Source organism: Hibiscus syriacus, unplaced genomic scaffold (assembly GCF_006381635.1).
Source record: "Hibiscus syriacus cultivar Baekdansim isolate YM2019G1 unplaced genomic scaffold, ASM638163v2 tig00110114_pilon, whole genome shotgun sequence".
Lineage (NCBI taxonomy): Eukaryota > Viridiplantae > Streptophyta > Magnoliopsida > Malvales > Malvaceae > Hibiscus > Hibiscus syriacus.
Window position 1 is genome coordinate 1,857,063 of NW_024062594.1, and position 19,723 is coordinate 1,876,785.

Genomic DNA, 19,723 nt, shown 5'->3' on the forward strand with positions numbered 1-19,723 from the left:
TTGTACCCCATCTTTCTTTTTCATTGATTTCGACCTTCTTTCTCCCATTTTTAATCTCATCAAAGCTTTATGGCAATAACCCATCCAAAGTAAGGAATCTCTTCTCTGTTTTTCTTTATTTTCTTCATTTTTCATGTTGTTTGTACTTCTAGTACTCCTTCCTCTGCCTCTGCCTATGCCTACAGTTTTCCTTTAACATTTTTCTGAATTTTCTTGCTTTTCATTCTTAAAGAAATTATTATTTGATTTTGAGGATTGCCCTTTTTTAGCTTTCATGTCGTGTTTAGTTACTTAAGTTGATTTTTGGGTAGAGAGGCATTCACTTTCTTCATCTGTTCATAAAGAAACTATGATAATCAATGGAGAAAGTAAGAGTGATTTGTTGAGTTTCTTATCAGGATCTTCAACACATACTTGGCAGCCGATTATGGCTGCCGATACGGCCACCTTAAGTTACTGGTTGAATTGGAGGTTCACACTTTGTGCGTTGTTCATCTCACCACTATGAAGCTCCTGGATTTTATATGAGATGAAGCTTGGAATACATGTCTCAGAAGCATTCATCCAGCTTGGCTACTTAGTTTTAGAATGTTTGCTTTCTTCATGCTGTTGGCGTTGCTTCTTGCCAATGTCGCCGTTGATGGGACTGGCATATTTTTTTATACTCAGTGAGTAATGTATCTCTACACCTATCATGAGCTTTCTCATGATCCTTCTTGTTGCTGATTCTTTTGTAGTAACAGATGTGTTTTGTTCCTGAACAGGTGGACATTTACTTTGGTCAATATACTTTGGGTATGTCTCTTGTACCATTTTGATCATCTCTATTGATCGTTTCGAAATATGATGCTCCTTCGATTTCAAATTGCAAGAATGTCCTTTAATAACCTGTTGATATATCTGCTATAATTGTAGTTTGGATCTGCAATCTCCATATGGATGTCAAAAGCACTGGGAAAAGTTGGTGGCGATAGAACTGATCATATAAGTTCGGATTTTGAAGGCACCTACACACCTCCCATCCTTGGAGAAACTGCAAATGCGTCCAACCGGTCCAAACATTTTGATACCTATGGATCACCTTATTGTCCTCCCAGAGCAGGTGCATGGACTTATGCCTTCAAATCATATCGTATGTCCTAGATTTGCTTATCTGATTCCTGGTTTCTCTTCTGTGTTCCAATGGTAGCCAACTTCGTTATATTTCGTGTATTCGGTAGCAGTTATTATATAGTTTAGATACATAGATGAAGTCATCGTGATTTTACATACCTATGGATCACCTTATTGTCCTCCAGAGCAGGTGCATGGACTTATGCCTTCAAATCATATATCAGGCATGTCCTAGATTTGTTCTGATTAATGGTAGCCAACTTCGTATATTCGTGTATAGCAGTGTTTAGATACATAGATGAAGTCATCGTGATTTGCCTAATGATTATGACGCCCTGTGAAGCAGAGTTTTTGAAATTCTATGATTTCTCCTGATTTTTCGTTATTTCGGTGTCTACCGATAGATTCTGCAGGTGCAGTAATACTCACTGATTCAGTGTTTTGGCTCATTCTTTTTCCGGTCCTAACGGCCAAAGATTATGGTCTGAATTTCGTAAGTACGAGGCTGCCAACTCTAGTTTCCTGATATGTTTCTTCTTTTATTGTATGACATCCTTTTTATCTTGATTTATGTCCACAATGTCGACTGCAGCTGCTAGTCTGTATGCACTCGGTCAATGCCTTCTTTCTAGTTGGTGACACAATATTGAATTGCATGGTAAAGTTTCCTTTTGCTGATCCTCTTTGTGGCATCCCATTTATAGTATCTTCTGATCATACAAAGCTAATTTTAGCTTTTACTTGCAGCCGTTCCCGTTCTTCCGAATCACATACTTTGTTTTATTGACCGGCACATTCGTCGTCTTCCAGTGGACCATCCATGCTTTTATCAACCTCTGGTAATCTCATATTACCATTTTACCGTTTACCTCTCTGTTGTAGAAGGCTTTATTCACATTGCGGTTCCCATCTCTGTGCAGGTGGCCATATCCATTCCTTGACTTATCATCGTCATATGCCCTTATGGTACGCATTCAATCGTCTCGGTACTGCATTTAACTTGCTAGTACGTCCCGCTAATGTGCTACCATCTCCGTTGCCATGTACGTTTGAAACAGGTATATGGGAGTAGGACTGATGCACATCCCATGCTATGGCATCTTTGCTTTGATGATTAAACTCAAGGATTTTGCTTTGTGGAGGTCATCCCCGGAGTCGTTTCGAAAAAGGACATGAACAGAGGGATCGGCGGTTAAAATTATACCGAATACATAATCGAGTTTGTATAGAAACCATTGTCGACATGGTAAATACACAAGATACATAAACCCTGGCTCATTGTCCACTCTCAGAACTCACATATGTTAGAGTAAATGGAAGGCTAAGCTTTGTCAAGCCGTAGGATTCTAGTTAGGAATCTGTTAGTGGTTAGTTACAATTTGTTGGTGGGTCGTTATTGGTTTTGTCGGTTAGTTATCAGTATTTGGGATACGAAACATTGTACTGGGTCTGGTGCCAAACAACTATTGAATCCAATTTGTTTGTAATGAGATTTTCATTCAGGGGCACAGTTCTCCAACCCAGTAGCTTTAACATGGCATCAAATGTTTTATTTCTCAATTTAAAACCATTTCTAGAAAACAAGAAGTTACTTTTTCTAAATCAAATATAAAAATAAGCATTTATAAACTTGATTCAATTGTCATAAGCGATAAAAAGGAATATTATACTTAAATCTATAGTATAAGAACTCATTATATACCTTCTAAACGTAATTGCTCAAATTCATGATATTTAAAATTAATAATATTACTTTTTGTTCTGAAACCACTTTAATAAGTTCTTATACTATATAGATCTTAATTAATTTACTTAGGCACTTGAAACATTATAAACTTTTAATCATTTAATATAGAGTTATGGCACCATATGTCCCCAAACTATGAACTATATTCTAAATTAGTCCTCAAACTTTTGAATATTTTAATTTTCTCCTCAAATTATGACTCTCATTTTAAATTAGTCCTTGAACTTTTGAGCAATCCAATTTAATCCCCAAACTATGACCTTCATTTTAAATTGGTCTCCAAACTTTTGAACCTTCCAATTTCATCCCCAAATGCATCCAAATGTGTAACTGGTTTCAATCATAATTTAACCTGAATTTTATTTTTTAAAAACATATAATAATATAACTTGGCCTAACGATTTTATTAACAATGGATGTGATTAGTATACACATATAGTTAGGGATGCAATTGAAATGTTCAAAAAGTTTAGGGGCTAATTTAAAATGAAGGTCATATTTTGGGATGGAATTGCAATGTTCAAAAGTTTGAGAATTAGTTTAGAATGACGATCATAGTTTAAGGATGAAATTGAAATATTTAAAAGTTTAGAGACTAATTTAGAATGAAGATCATAATTTGAGGACATGAGATACAATTAACTCCTTAATATATCATACATACTTGACCTAGTGATTTTTTATGATTAATTAAACATTTACCCTTTTATAAATACAATTTCTATGTTTCTTTTTCACATGAGCATTATATATATATATGTACATATTACGATAAATGCAAGACTTTTAACTTTTTAAGAGCATAGAGGTTCATACCTTCAGGGGGTGTTTGGTTCAAGGATTGTGAGATTCCCATCCTATGGGAATCCCATATTCTCATGTTTGGTTGGTTGGGAATCTCATTCCCGGTAATGTTTTATTACCAATAGTAGATTTTTTTAGGTATATTACCGGGAATGCCATTATCTCCCTTCCCTTAGGTATTGTAACATTATCGGCGTTTTGGACTAGAATGCCCTTAAATTTTTATTTTTTTCAAAAATATTCTTCTTCTGTCATTGAATAATAAAAATTCTAAGAAGGTTAAATTATAAATTTATCCTTAAATTATTTTAGATTTACAAAAAAAAATCTATAATTAAAATTTTATATGAAGTTCAGGGGTAATCATTAAACCTTTTTTATATTTTTAATTTTGTAAAAAAAATTATATAAATATTATGAATTTAATTTTTTTTAAAGAAAATATATAAGTATTTTACAATTTGTAATATTATACAAATATATAATAAGGACAATTTAGTCAAATATACATTCCAATAATCTTTTATTCCTTTAACCAAACACGGTAATCTTACATTCCTGCTAAACCAACCAAACATAAAATACAACATTCCCAGTAATCCTATTACCTGGTAATCTTTTATTCCCACTGGTAATCTTACATTCCGTGAACCAAACGCACCCTCATAATTTATTAAGTTAATATCTGTTAATTTATCTATTTATATTTTTTAATAATTCCAAATTTATACTATATATAAGTTACGGATTCAATAATTTTTAGATTATGCACTTATCAAAATTAAAATTTTCTATTATAATCTAAACAGTAATTATAAAATCTGTTGAATTATTTTTTTCCATTTTCTATTATTCTATACATGTCATTGAGTTGTTAAATATTAAACAGTTTTCTGAAGTAGAATATTTTATTGAGATATGATTATTTTATTTCTTAAATTTAAGTTAATTTTAAAATGTTCCTTTTGGTTTTTTTGTTTGTTTCCTTATAAAATTGAAAGGAGAAAGGAAGAAAATAAATATTATAAATTTATTGGGAAACATTAACGAATAACCTAAAAATAATTACAAAATAAAACATTAAATACTTATTTTAACAACAACAAAAATTCGATGCCTAAAGTGAAAACCGGTATAACTTTAACACCTACTCCATAACTAATCCCTTAAATACAATAAGAATTAGTTGGGTTTGGCGTCTCGAGAATTGTAAGTGGGAATCCCTTTCCAAAAAGTATGTGTTAGGAGTAGGTAGGGACAACTCCAATGTTGATTTTCTCTTCCTAATTTATTAAAGGGTAAACTATATGTTTAGTATCCAAATTATAACTTCTATTCTGCTGTGGTACTTAAATTTTATTTTATTTTTCAAAAGTATATCTTACATTTAGTTGAAGTTTTAATTTGGTATGTCGCTGTTAAAAAAATAATAGAACGCCTGACATTGTATTTTGTTTTATTTTTCAGTGATGACATGACTTTACTTTATAATGTCACAGTAATATCATCGTTAAGTTTTTAACGACATGATATTAAAATGAAATATAAACTAAACGTTAAGTATTATTTTGAGAGAAAAATAAATAAAGTTCAGAAACCGAAATAGTTACTAAATCTTTAATGGGTAAATTAAACATTTAGTACTTCAACTATTAGTTTTGGTCCGAATTAGTACTTAAACGTTCATTTTTTTTTCAAAATCATACCTAACATTTAATTTTTATTTTATTTTGGTACCATTCGTTAAAAACTTATCGCGTTTAGTACCTGAACTAATAGTTTTGGTCTGTTTTAGTACCTACATTTTTATTTCTTTTTCAAAAATTAAGTATGATTTAGGTACTAAACGAGTGTTGGTACCTAAACTTTCAAAAAATTTAACAATTAAGTTTTTTGTACTAAAAATGAAACAAAAACTAAACTCTAGGTATGATTTTAAAAAAATTATAAGTTTAGGTATTAAAACATATCAAAACTGATAATTTAAATACTAAATAAGTAGTTTACCCATCTTTAATTTTTTTTAAACCAACTTATTGGGAGTATATTCGGTATTTTGAGTGCCCATTCTCCGATGCAACAAAAATGCTTTCGGGTTCCGGGTTATATTATACCACACTCTTTCTATTTACACATTCTTAACATTATTATTATACTAAATTATATATTTATAAATCCAATCATTCACGTGTTTATGTTTTACTCATTTAATTATTTTTTAAAATTATTTTGATCATTCTTTATTAAAAATTAACAAAATTATTGACATAATATTTTTTTAAATGATGATGTAATATTATTTTATAGTAACACATTATTATTAACGTTAATATTTTAATGATAAATAATTAAAATATAATGTAAAACACATTTTAAAAAATAATTAAATGATTAAATTGATAGTGATATTGTCAAGTAATGTTGATTTACCTTAGGAAATGGCTGATTTAATTCTATAGTATTTTTTAAAGAAAAAAACTTATTTTAAATTGAAAAATTTAAGCCGAAAACCAACAAAGGGTAGGACAAGCCAAGCACGTGACCTGTCAAGAAACTTGCCTGCAAAAAAAAAAAATAGTTGTCCCTTATTCTCATATGTAATGGGGTAAGGGAAGGTAAGATAGTAGGTTGTCTCCAACACCAAGTTGAGAACAACTTTCGTAGAAGACATCCGAATTATGAAATACCTTCCATGAGACTCGATTACACGACCTCAAAATTAAAAAACTTACCTATAAAATAAAATATATATTTTTTGTCCAAACCATGCATCTCTTCAGTCCAATCACGGAACTTTCAACAACCTTTTGAAAAATAGGATGAATAAAATTAAATTTTATTTTAAAAATAAAAAATTTAAATTACTTGAATTAAATTACTTAGTCAATTTAAATTATAAAATTAATTTTGAAATTTGAGTTGAGTTGAGTTTGTATTTTACTAATGCGAAATTAAGAATTGATATATAAATTTTAAAACCACGTTGTTTTGACTTTTAATTATGTAATTTGATTATTTTGTGATTTATTCTTTTAATTTTTTTAATTTTTCTTTTATTTTAAATATATTTTTAACTAAATTTAAATCATATGACTTTAAAACATTATAAAATATATATTGAAATTCAATTCATCTTTTTACTTAAATTTATTTTAAATCATAATTTTTTATTATTTTAATTCTTTTATTTAAATTAAATTAAATTTAAACTGCACAATCCTTTAAAATTTTAGAATATATATACAATTTCATTTTTTTTATTTTTAACAATAATTTTCCTTTCTAATTTTTTTAAAATTTGTGTTTTATTCAATTTAATTTTTTTAGTATAACTTTTTAAAACCATTTCTCATTATTAATTTCATAATTCTTTTATACTTTCCTCAATATTTTATCATCAAATTATATTCTTTAAAACATATAATATTATAAATATATTTTATAATTTTAAATAATATTTTATTTTATTATATTATTTTATAAATTTTACTTATATAGAAAATGGAAATATATATTTTATATGATTAAAAATTTTGTTTAAAATACCAACAACTAGTTGGTCTAATGGGGTAAGTCAGTAGGTCCCTTAAGTAAGATCAGATGTTTTAATCCTGACGTTTGTGAATGGAGAAAATTGGGTTGGGAAGGTCGCCCTCGCCTCTGCAATATTCGATCTGGATTATTCGATTAATAGGATTCGGATACCAGTGATTAATTCAAAAAAAATTGTTTAAATTAAAAATTCATATATAATAAAATCTTTTAAAAGCTCATTTTAAATTTTATAGAATTTAACTCAATTTAAAAATTCAAAAAAAACTTTAAAGATAATATATAACTAGCTCTACGTTTGCTTACTAAAAGAACAAAAAACCCAATATTCATACAATTTTTTCGTAATTCAAATGAACTTTTCATTTTCACTGTTTTGAAAAGAAAAGAGGAAGGAAACAGAAAAACTTGAAAAAATAGTGTTTTCTGTTACGGTGTCAGCTGCATCTGTATACGTGTCAACTTTGGCCTTTTTTGTTTTGGCCTCTGCTTGTTTGGTTCTTTCTTTCTTTGTTTGATTGATTTTCTTTTTATTTTTAGTTTTAATGGGAAATTAAAAAGATGAAAGCAAGAGAAAAAAAAATGGTTTGCTGAAAGATAACGGTGGTGGAATCAATAATAAAGAGCGAGGGAAAGCTAGGTGGGGATCATCCAAAATATTTAGTAATCAAATACCAGTATTATCAGATCTCTATGATCTCAGAAATTCAGGAAAAAGACGGCTGCTTGTTTCTCCAGAAAATTATCTCTTTTTCACTAGCTCTTTGTCTTAACTCATTTGGTGCTAATTCCACTACTTACCCTTTGATTTGTATTCTCTCCTGGGCTTAACTCATTCCCTAGAGAAAAGTCTTGTTAGCAATCTGGGTATTAATCAAGAACCAGTTTTGAGAAACTTTTTTTTATGTGAAAAGGTTGAAAAATAGAAAGTTGCTTTAAAGGGTAATGTTGGGTTCAACTTCTGTGGTTCTGATTACGAAAGAGACATTACAGCTTGTGCTTGGATAAGGCAAAGATAAAGACTTCAGCTTCATGAGAATGATGGCTGGTCATGGTTTTGTTGATCAGATGATAATTGGTTTTCAGATAAAGTAGGGTTTGAATGAACTGAGACTGTGGTTTTTAGCAGTGTGGAAATGAAGAGTTTGATGCTGTTTAAACTTGGCTTACTGTTTTTGGCAATGATGGGGATTTCTTCTGCTACTCTTTCTCCAACCGGTATAAACTATGAAGGTTAGTTTTTTCCTCAAAATGTTCCCTTTCTCCCTCCTCTCTTTCTGCATCCAATTCACTACCAAAAACTTCTGCTTGTAAACTTGAAACTTGAAACTCGGGGCTTTTTTGTTGTTTGTTTCTCAATCACTGTTCTTTTTGTAGTATTTATTGTTTCCAAGTTTACAGATTCTTTTTGTTTTTTCAAGAGTAAATGCTTTGAATGTCTGTCTGAACATTTACCATCATAATTACGTAGTGACACATTTGGCTTTTTCTTTTTCAAGTCTATTTTTAAAGAATGGAATGTTAATTCATTTTTTTTTTTGGATAAGTAATGTTAATTCATTTATTTTCCTTCTGCATGTGTATGATAAATTTTTGAGCAGTGGTTGCTTTAATGGGCATTGACTCTGGAGAATTGGGATTCAAATTCGGTTGATCCATGTAGTTGGAGGATGGTTACTTGCTATCCAGATGGCTATGTTTCTGCTTTGTAATTATTCTCTTCATATCTGGACTATTTCTAATAGACACTTCACACCGGTATAGGAAAATAAACCCAGTATTTGTGTAAACTCCTTGCTGTTCTATCTTGACCAGGGGACTTCCTAGTCAAAGCTTGTCTGGAACTTTATCTCCATTGATTGGGAACCTTAGTGAGTTGCAGTCAGTGTAAGTTAATTGCCTTTGTTGATTAAGTTGCATATAAATTTAGCTAATCTTTTCAAGTACTTTTGGGGTTTCCTTTTTTTGTGACTCAAATTTCCTGCATTTTTGTTAAGTAATTACTTGTTTGTTCCTTTTTCATGAGCAGGTTGCTTCAGAATAATGCTATTTCGGGTCCGATTCCGGCTACCATTGGGAAGTTAGAGAAGCTGCATACTCTTGATTTCTCCAACAATACTTTCAATGGCGAAATACCGACTTCCTTCAGAGACTTGAAAAGCCTCAACTATTTGTAAGTGTCCATATTTTTTACTGCTTTTGCATCATATTCATCTCCCTGTCGAGTTTCTTTCTAGTAGCTCTGTTTCTTATATGTATTTTCCCTTGTTCTTGCTGGACGTATCATACGGTTAAACAATAATAGCCTTACTGGACCCTGCCCGGATTCTTTGTCACAAATTGGAGGTCTTACTCTTGTGTATGTATCTGGACTCGTTTATCTTTTATTTTGATGTCTTGGAATTTGCAAATGCTATTTGTAATGCCTTAAGTTGACCTTGTTACTGTTATTTATGTTATTTCACTCGCCCGTCGTCTATAAAAAAACGTTTTTATAGGGACCTGTCTTACAATAATCTGAGTGGTTCCCTGCCAAAAATATCAGCAAGGACTTTCAAGTGAGCTATTTCTTTCCCTTGTTCTGTTAAGAGGTTATAATGCATGTAATAATGGTTTATTAGTCATGGTTTCCTTCCTTTTCCTTTCAGAGTTATCGGTAACCCTTTAATTTGTGGGACTAAAACGGGCAACGACTGTTCTGCCGTCTTTCCAGAGCCTCTTCCGCTCCCACCAGATGGTCCAAAAGGTGACTATCACCCTGTTAGAGATGCAGTTTCGTGTCAATCTTATGACATGTCTCTTCTGTATTACAGTTTAATTCATGTCTGAATATCTGGATCCTTGATTTCTTAGCTCAATCAGACTCTAGATCAAAAGGTCATCTTGTAGCTGTTGCTTTTGGTGCTAGCTCTGGAGCTCTTTCTTTCATCGTACTGTTTATAGGGTTTCTTGTTTGGTGGCGATATCGACACAACCAGCAGATTTTCTTTGATGTACATGGTCAGCTTCTTAAATTTCCCCTATCTTGTTGTATTATCCGTGATTCGGTATTATTGTATAAAGCTTTTTGCATCTATACGTGATTCGGTATTATTTCAAAACTCATCATGAGCAAGGGCTCCTAATTCACATGTAGTACTGCTGCCCGAAAATTGTCATTGCAGCTATGCTATCGATACGGCATCAGTTTTTGGGAGCTCTGGATGATGATATGGTTTTATATACATGAAATTAAAGGAAACATAGTTTATTTCCTTTCTTTATTTTCTCCAGTATCCTCTAATTACTAGCCCATACATGTTGCATGGCAGAACAATGCGACCAGGAAGTATGCTTGGGACATTTGAAAAGGAATGCTTTTAAGGAACTGAGGGCGGCTACCGACCATTTCAACTCGAAGAATATTCTTGGGAGAGGCGGATTTGGGATAGTGTACAAGGGTTGCTTGAATGATGGGACTTTGGTGGCTGTTAAAAGGCTGAAGGACTATAACATAGCTGGCGGTGAAATCCAATTTCAGACCGAAGTAGAGACAATAAGTTTAGCTATCCATCGCAATCTTCTCAGGCTTTCCGGATTCTGCACAACCGAGAACGAGAGGCTTCTGGTCTACCCCTATATGCCGAATGGCAGTGTAATGTCTAGATTAAGAGGTTAGTTTACTGAAGTTCATTAGTCTTTGATTACTATATGTCAATATGATCATCCTATTTGTCTTTAATTGCTATTCGAAGCGATAAATCTTGTTAGAATTTGGCATCTACACCTTACAAATAACTTTTTAAATTCGCGGTTTTGTTTTAGATCATATTAATGGTAGGCCAGCTTTAGACTGGGGAAGACGGAAGAGGATAGCCTTAGGTACAGCTAGGGGGCTTGTCTATTTGCATGAACAGTGTGACCCAAAAATCATTCATCGTGATGTCAAAGCTGCGAACATTTTGTTGGATGAAGACTTCGAGGCGGTGGTTGGAGATTTTGGGTTGGCAAAGCTTTTAGATCAGCGAGATTCTCATGTTACTAAAACGGTTCGTGGTACTGTTGGTCATATCGCTCCCGAGTATTTATCAACAGGTCAGTCATCTGAGAAGACAGACGTATTTGGGTTCGGGATCCTGCTGCTTGAGCTAATCACAGGTCAGAAGGCCTTGAATTTCGGACGAGGGTCAAACGAGAAGCACGTAATGCTTGATTGGGTACTCTCTTTCTCTCTATTTTAATGTACACTTTAAGTAACCATCACAAAAGTCTCATATTTGGTTAACTTGTCTTGCAGGTAAAGAAGCTACATCAGGAAGGTAAACTAAGCCTGCTGGTGGATAAGGATCTAAAAGGCAATTTTGACATCATTGAGTTAGAAGAAACGGTTCAAATTGCTCTTTTATGCACTTCCACACCGTCCGAAGATGTCTGAAGTATTAAGGATGCTTGAAGGTGATGGTCTGGTTGACAAATGGGAGGCTTCGCAAACGATTGAGACAGCAAGGTCCCGATCACGTGATAACCCTCCTCTGCAAAGGTACTCCGATTTTATAGAAGAATCTTCGCTCGTGGTGGAAGCCATGGAGCTTTCCGGTCCCAGGTAATGAATGTCGGCTTGAAACTTGGGTGCCTACACAATGGTTGCGCTGTGGATTGCAAAAAGAAGTGATTGGTGTTGAAATGGAAAAAAGAAACAAATGCATGGCTCTTGTTCTTTACTAAGAAAGAGATGAGCCAAGTTGAGCTTGTAGCTGCTGTCAATCAATTTTGGAAAATATGTTGTTTTCCCTAATGTTTCTTAACCATAGTCTGTAGTGATTATAAGATGATATCTATTCAAAATCTTTCTTAACCATCAATAGCTTTTTAGCCCCTAATGTTTTATTTTTAGGAAAAAAATTAAACACATAAATAAAAAAGATATATAGTTTAGATAATTATTTTATATTAAGCATATTTAATATTGTATGCATGACACATCTTTGTAATATTTATACAAATCATGTTTTCATGTTTTAAAGAGCAAGTTTTTCTTTTTTCCTATTCTGACTCAAGCCTTTGTCACCTTTACATAGGTTTTCGCCTGTACAACTGTTGGGCTTTTATTTCAGGTGGATTCTTTGTTCAAGTGGATTTTTTTCCCTAGATCGTTGAGGGTTTTATTAATTTTTTAAAATAAATAAATAAATTATATATTCAGAAAAAGAATAAATTTCTATTTAAAATATAATATTTGTCAAGTTGATATTTAATTTTTAATTAAAAATAGTAAATAAATTTTATTTTTAAGTTAACATTAATATTAGTTAATAGGGTAAAGTACACATATTGTCTTTCGATTATAGGGCGTGATTTTGTTGAGTCATTTAATTATTAAAAGTTATAAAATAATCATTCAATTATATGACGTTGTTTTGTTGAGTTCATGATTATTAAAAGTTATAATATGATCACTCGATAATTTATATATTACAAATTCATCCTTTTCGTTAAAAAATTAATAGTCGTTTGAGTTGGACGTTAACCTGCTAACTGAGATATGATAAAATCATATTTTATTAATGTCAATTGACACCGTTGTTGCTTTCAAGCACTGACTCAACGACATAATATAAACAGATAGTCAATCCACAAAATACAACTCAAATGGTTCTAATATCGTATTTTATCATATCAAGTCAACTAGTTAACATCCATCTCAGACAACCACCAATTTTTTAATAAAAAAAACGAGTTTGAAACATATAAATAGCAAGATGATCATTTTGTAACTTTTAATAGTAACTCAACAAAACAACGTCTTATAGCATGGGACCATTTGTGTACTTTATCCTAATTAATAATAACATGATTTTAGAGGCATAAGATGACATTTATATGATATTTTATGCTGCATGGCAAGTTACCGCTGGTTGAATGTAATGGTTTTTGCACCCACAGAAATCATAACGAAAAATTAGGCAGCAAAATGAATATATATATATATATATATATATAATTTAGAAACCAAATTGGAGTATCATTTAAGCCTTTTAATTCATAGAGAAAAATGACTGTATTTTTATTTTAAAAAAACTGTATACAGCAGTTTAAATGTCTTTCTTGTTGGGCTGGACTGTGTGTTCAATACAATCATCCCACACATATGAGAAGAATTAAATATTCAAAATTAGAATTTTATGTATAAAGTTATATAAAATCAAAAATTATATATTATCATGTATATTTAACTTAAGTTCATGTATAATATCATATATAAAAGTATTTTGATGAATTGATTTATAATATTGTAACTCCTCTTAAATTAGATAACTGTTTTTTTTTCTTTCTAAAATAAGTGTTATGATGTTTTACTAAACCAAATGGAAAAATAATATTATTTTGACAGAACCATTCTTTATAAAAAAAATCATGTTAATCATAAAAAACTACTGCTACTAATTAATTAATAATATCTTTGAGTTAGGTCTAAAGGTAATGAATATTATAGGAATTTTAATTTTGGGTTTAGGGTTGGACAACACACTTTCCAATTTCCAAGTTATTGCATTACTTTCCCTTTTGTGTCCTGGAATAACTCTGAGAGGAAAGGGAAAAAACAACCTTTTCTCCCCAAAAAAAGGTAAAATAATTACACAATCTTTGCCACTTTTGTCACCAAACAGATATTTTCTCTTTGAAACTGTCTTGAGCTCTATCACATGAATAAATATAGTATTAGTACTACTAATATATACGTGTATGTACTGTTGTGCTTTATACTTTTTCGTTCTCTTTACTGTTTTAATGTTTTGTACTAAAACTACTGTTCTTGAACTCTCTTTTATTACATGTAATCTACAGTTTTAGTGTACTTTTGGTTGTTGTTTTTTTTCTTTGTGTGGTGGAATCTTAAAATTTTTAGCTTTAATTAAAATTAATATTCTCAATGTACTAGTTCGAGAGATATGACCAAGTGGCTGACACTCATTTATACGGTAATATTTTCGTACTTTCGAGATATATAATCACATAATTAACGTGATATTAAAGATTATAATATTCTTTTAAATAAGATTAGAAGATTGAAATTTGATGTTTGTGAATGGAATAAATTGGGTTGAGAGAGTTGTCCTCATAATGAGTCTTTGTAAAACTTGATCCAAAATAATCGATTAATAGATCAGATACCGATAGTTAAAAAATTAGGATAAAGTACATAAATGATCCCTCGACTGTAAGGTATTACTTTATTGATTAATTCGACTATTAAAAGTTACAAAATGATCCTCTGACTATTCATATGTACTAAACTCGCCATTTTTCTTTAAAAAATTGGCGATAATATGAGTTGAATGCTAATCTGCTAACTAGGATATGATAAAATATGATCCAAGAATCTTAAATGATTATCATATCTTAGTTAACATGTTAACGTTTAGCTTAGACGAATGTCAATCTTTTAACGAAAGAAGATGAGTTTGAAACATATGAATAGTCGGATGACCATTTTGTAACTTTTAATAGTCGAGGGACTCAACATAGCAACATCCTATAATTAAAGGACCATTTTGTGATTTTTAATAGTCGGATGACTCAACAAAATAATATGCTATAGTTGGGGGACCATTTGTGTACTTTACCCAAAAATTATGATAATGTAATATAGTATTATCTTATCATATAAAGGTAATTAGAGTATAATTTTCTCTTTAATTGATTAAAAAAAATCTTTTGCTGTTTAGCCGTTCGAGTTCCAGAAAATGTAAAGCAAGTATACTTTTAATTATTTGTTTGTGCAATACTCTCTTTGTTGACTGTTTAATATTAATTTGCACTTTGCTTTGGGATTTGAGAAAGATAAACAGAAGTAAGAAAGACAACAATTATATAATTAATTAGTTGGAACACTTATATAGTATAGTTTAAACTTTAAAGGGAGTATTGTTCAGGTTTGAGACTTCGAGTAATTTTATCTACATAGTGTTTATATGTCATTAATGACTATAAAAGATATAAATAGATATTATCTTATAATAATTAAATAGTTAAAAATCTTTAAAGTGACAATAATGCCCAAAAAAAATAATGTTTTCTTAAATTCCAAATACAAAAAAGAGGGCAATAATGCAAAATATAGACCCGATTTAAAGAAAAATGTAAACTACAATGGATGTCACTTTTAATTGTTGTGATTCGATCACTTAAATTATCGATTAGTCATAATCTGATCAATGAATTGTTTACTCTAGTTACATTAATGATGTGACATGTTAACAAAAAAAAGTTAATTTCTATTTTAGTTCTTAAATTTTTGATAAAATATTAATTTTTACAAAATTTTAACTATAGTTCGATAAGAACCCTAACCGTCATCCTTTATTCCACCACCACTTGATCAGAATCAACACCAAAACCCAGAAAATCACCTCTAAAATTTTAAGAATCAAGTATGTCTTTTTATTTATTTTTCTTTTCTTTTGGGGTTCAAAACCAGTACGTACTTGGGTCAGCACCAAAATCAATATTATCATTTACTTCAAAACAAAACCGGTAACGTATTTTTTTAACCGTATATTAAGGCTGACACATATGATCATTTCCCGTTTTTAAAACCCTAAATGAAAGAAAATAAATAATAATAAAAACACTATTGGAGACATAAAAGTTTAGGGCTGATTTTTTTTGGGTGTTGGTTCCAATCGAAGAAGGTGATCGGCGAAGCAGCAATGGTGGAACCAAGGATGGCGGCCAAGGTTCTTATGAAATTATAATTAAAATATTATAAATGATATTAAATTGATATTTTATCTAAAATTTAGAGATCAAATTTTTTTGTTAACACCTCATATCATCAATGTCACCAACGTAAACGACTCAGTGATTAATTTGTAACTAATTAATAACATGATTGACTAAAATATAGTAATTAAACATTAAGTGTTCAAAATCGAAAGAGAACTAAAAAAGTGGTATCCGTGTGATTTAACCTTTTTTTTAATTAAAGAAAAAAATAGAGAATGACCTTTTGGGGCTTTTGATTATTATGTCCAAAAGTCAACTCATGTTATCCAATCTATTTAAGCCACTAGCCTATAATCTTTTCTGAGTTTTGACTAAAAATATTACTTAAATTCCAAAGTCAAATAACACGTAAGAAAATTTTCAGCATTTTTGTTGTGCTTTAATTAGACAAATTCTCCAACAACTTCAAAGCTTTAAAAAAGATAGCACTAGAAAATAAAAGAAAATTATCCCTCAAAATCAAACAAATCCTTTAATTAAGCGCGAATAAGTTACCTTAATCATTAAGAGATTTATCATTATCCCTTAAAATTTTGGATTCAATCATTGTATATACAGGGATAGATTGAGGGGATGCTAGGAGTATCCCTAGAAATTTTAAATTTCGGTATATTTTAGGTTTTTATTTGCTTTTTTAATTGATTATCTAATTTCACACCTCTTAAAATTTTATAACTTCACATCCCCTAAATTTTAAAATAATTTCGTATTTCGTATTTCTTGACATAAATTCCTACATCCGTCCCTAGATATAAACATTCATTGTTAAATAGTTAAAAGAGTTTTTAAACATATACTACATTATATTCACATCGGATTTATTTATAAAAAAAACCATTAACTCAATGTTTATTATGTTTGGAACTGCATTCATTTATGATTCATCATCGTCCATTGCCGGCGTTTATATATTCATTTTTACCCCAATAGTGAGCTAACATGAAAAGTTTATTCAAATTTTTTAAAAGGAAAATTATTTGATCTAAAATTTATACATGCAATTTGTATATTTTAATTTTAGAATCTAAATTAAGACACATGGCATTTAAGGGTAAATTACAAATTTCATTATTTAACTTCCTTCTCACTCTTATTTTAGTCACTAAATTTAAAAAAAAATCAATTTACTCATCGAACTTTTGATTTGCTCTTATTTTGGTCACTCGAGTGTTAAATCATAAATGAAATGATGACGTTATAGCCACTTATGGCAATGTGGGTTGCTTCCCCCTTCCTTTTTTTTTCTTTTTATTTTTTTTCTAAAGATGAAAGCTTTACAGTTTCATCCTTATGTCATGATGGTGTTGTAATTATTATTCTTCATCGTCTTCTCGAACCACTCAAGATATCGACAAATTCGTCTCATGCTCTCTTACCACTCTATCAATTTAGATTTAACCTATCACTTTTAAAAATTATATAATAGCCTCAAAACTAATACGGTGAGAAAAAAAGCAAGTGATGAAAATGACTTAAAAATAAAATTAAATAAGATTATACAAATTGAATTTTATATAGGATGTATCCAAAAAATTACTTTAAATAAGTAAACTAATTGCCCAAAATTTGAGCCTTCTTTATTTTTAACTTCTGGAACGTGGCTTAACTTAAATCGTAATAAGTGGTTTATAAGTCAAATGCTATAAAATTTCCGGTCTCCAATCGTTGAAAAGGCTTGTAATTTTACATGCTATGTATCTCACATGATGGGTATCTCTTGAAAACGACTAGGGTTTCATTTGGAGGGGTGATTTTGTGCCACATCTAATCTTTGTTATTACAACTTTCTAAAAGAATGGGCACCATTTAAGGTTGTGGTGTAATGACATATAAGCTTTTTGTTTGACCCTGTCTCATTGGAATTCCTTTTTTTGTAGTGCCTTTTGTTTTTGACTAATCCCGATTAGATGCCCAATACTAATTATCTCTTCTTCCCCAACACGTGTCCATCTTTAACTTGCTCAAGTATTCATCTCTAGTTCCTTCCAGTTGGCTTTTATCAACGTGATAATAATTTAATCAAGTTAAAAGCAACCTGAATTCAAATAGTGTTTTGATGGTAATTTTTTTTTAAATTATAGGTTCAAGCATATAGGTCGACAAGATGTACGTTGTAAATTAATTAATAAAATTCTAAATAAATATTACCTTATAATCGAGATTATTAAAAAAATTATATTGGACCTACACACTTGGTTTGTAGGTGCATCCCGGGAAAGTCGAGGCCTACGACCTCTCTTAGTTTAATGGTACAATAATTATGATTTTCTTTTAATATTATCTTGACCACGAAATTAATTTCTGATTTGAGATTTGGAATTTAGGGTATGTTTGTTTCCCGTAATTGGAATTACGGAATTGGTTTTCCCCGAATTCCCGTGTTTGTTTCACGTAATTCGTTTTCCGAAAAATGTTTTCCCGTGTTTGTTTCACGTAATTCGTTTTCCGGAAAACGTTTTCCCGTGTTTGTTTCACGTAATTCGTTTTCCGGAATGTAATTCATTTTCCTAGTAACAGAATTTCCTTTGTGTTTTCTGTAAAATGACTTACGGATTCATTTTCCGTAAGTCATTTTCCGAACTTTTCACTTCAAAGCAAAAATACTCAAAATAATTTTATTTTATGAATTTAATATTAATAAAATATTTTAATATCATTTTCATCAAAATATTAATTATTAAAATATTTAAAATATATTTATTAATATTTATAATAATATAATATTATATTTTTAATATTATATAAAATAATCAATTATATTATATTAATATAAGATATTATATTTTTATTTTAATAATATATAATAAATTTTTTTTATATATTTAATAATGAATAATAATATTTATATATTTCAATAATATTTTAGTAAAGATATTAAAATATACTAATTAATATTTTTAAAATATAATATAGTACTATTACTTTAATAAATAATTAATATAATTTATAAAATTTTATTTCACTAAAATATACCGAAAAAATGTTTAAATAACATCTTCCAAACATCATAAAACGTTTTCCAGATGTTTTTCAGAAATGTAATTCATTTTCCAGAAATGTAATTCATTTTACAGAAATGTAATTCATTTTCCAGAATTCAAATTCCAGTAATTCATTTTTCAGTAATTCAAATTCTAGTAATTCAAATTTCAGTAATTCATTTTCTGGAAAACCAATTACAGCTAAACAAACAGACACTTAGACAATGATATTCTTTAGACAAATGTGTTTGGTTTGAGATTTCAAAATCTTTTAAGTGAAGAAGTTAATGAATGCTATAGCCTAATGTTGATGATAATTAAATAAAAATCCTGAAGGAATCTCTTTATCGTGTTGTTCACTTGGCTTTTCGAGTTTCATCTAAATATAGAAGTAATGAGTCAAACAACTTTCGGTACTTGGAAAGCATAAATTATTGGAAGGGTAAATTACATAAATGATAACTCAATTTTCTTCTCACTCCTATTTTAATTACTAACATTTAAATTTTTAATTTATCATTGAACTTTCATATTATGTTTAGTTATTCGATCATTTATATATCTAGTTGTGTGTTGACATGATATTTTTATTAAAATTTTCAGTTGGTCATACAGTGATTGTCATTCAACGACTGTTAGACCCACAAAATTAGATTAACTTATTTTGATCCCCTAACTTCGAATTAAACATTTGTTTCACTTGAATCCAAAAACCTCAGCTAAACTTTAAACCCTGAATCTCAATCAAACTTTAAACCTT

General features: G+C 30.0%; 1 long non-coding RNA gene and 2 pseudogenes across 1 annotated transcript; 2 read left to right on the plus strand and 1 right to left on the minus strand.

Annotated features, from left to right (window-relative positions):
• Nucleotides 1–919: 919 nt before the first annotated feature.
• On the minus strand, nucleotides 920–15,637 carry LOC120215281. Its single transcript, XR_005524928.1, has 2 exons — nucleotides 15,607–15,637; nucleotides 920–1,118 (listed from the first exon to the last, which is right to left on the minus strand). It is a non-coding gene; the product is annotated as an uncharacterized LOC120215281 (long non-coding RNA).
• Nucleotides 1,001–2,316, plus strand: LOC120215278 (annotated as a pseudogene).
• On the plus strand, nucleotides 8,848–11,987 carry LOC120215279 (annotated as a pseudogene).
• Nucleotides 15,638–19,723: the final 4,086 nt, after the last annotated feature.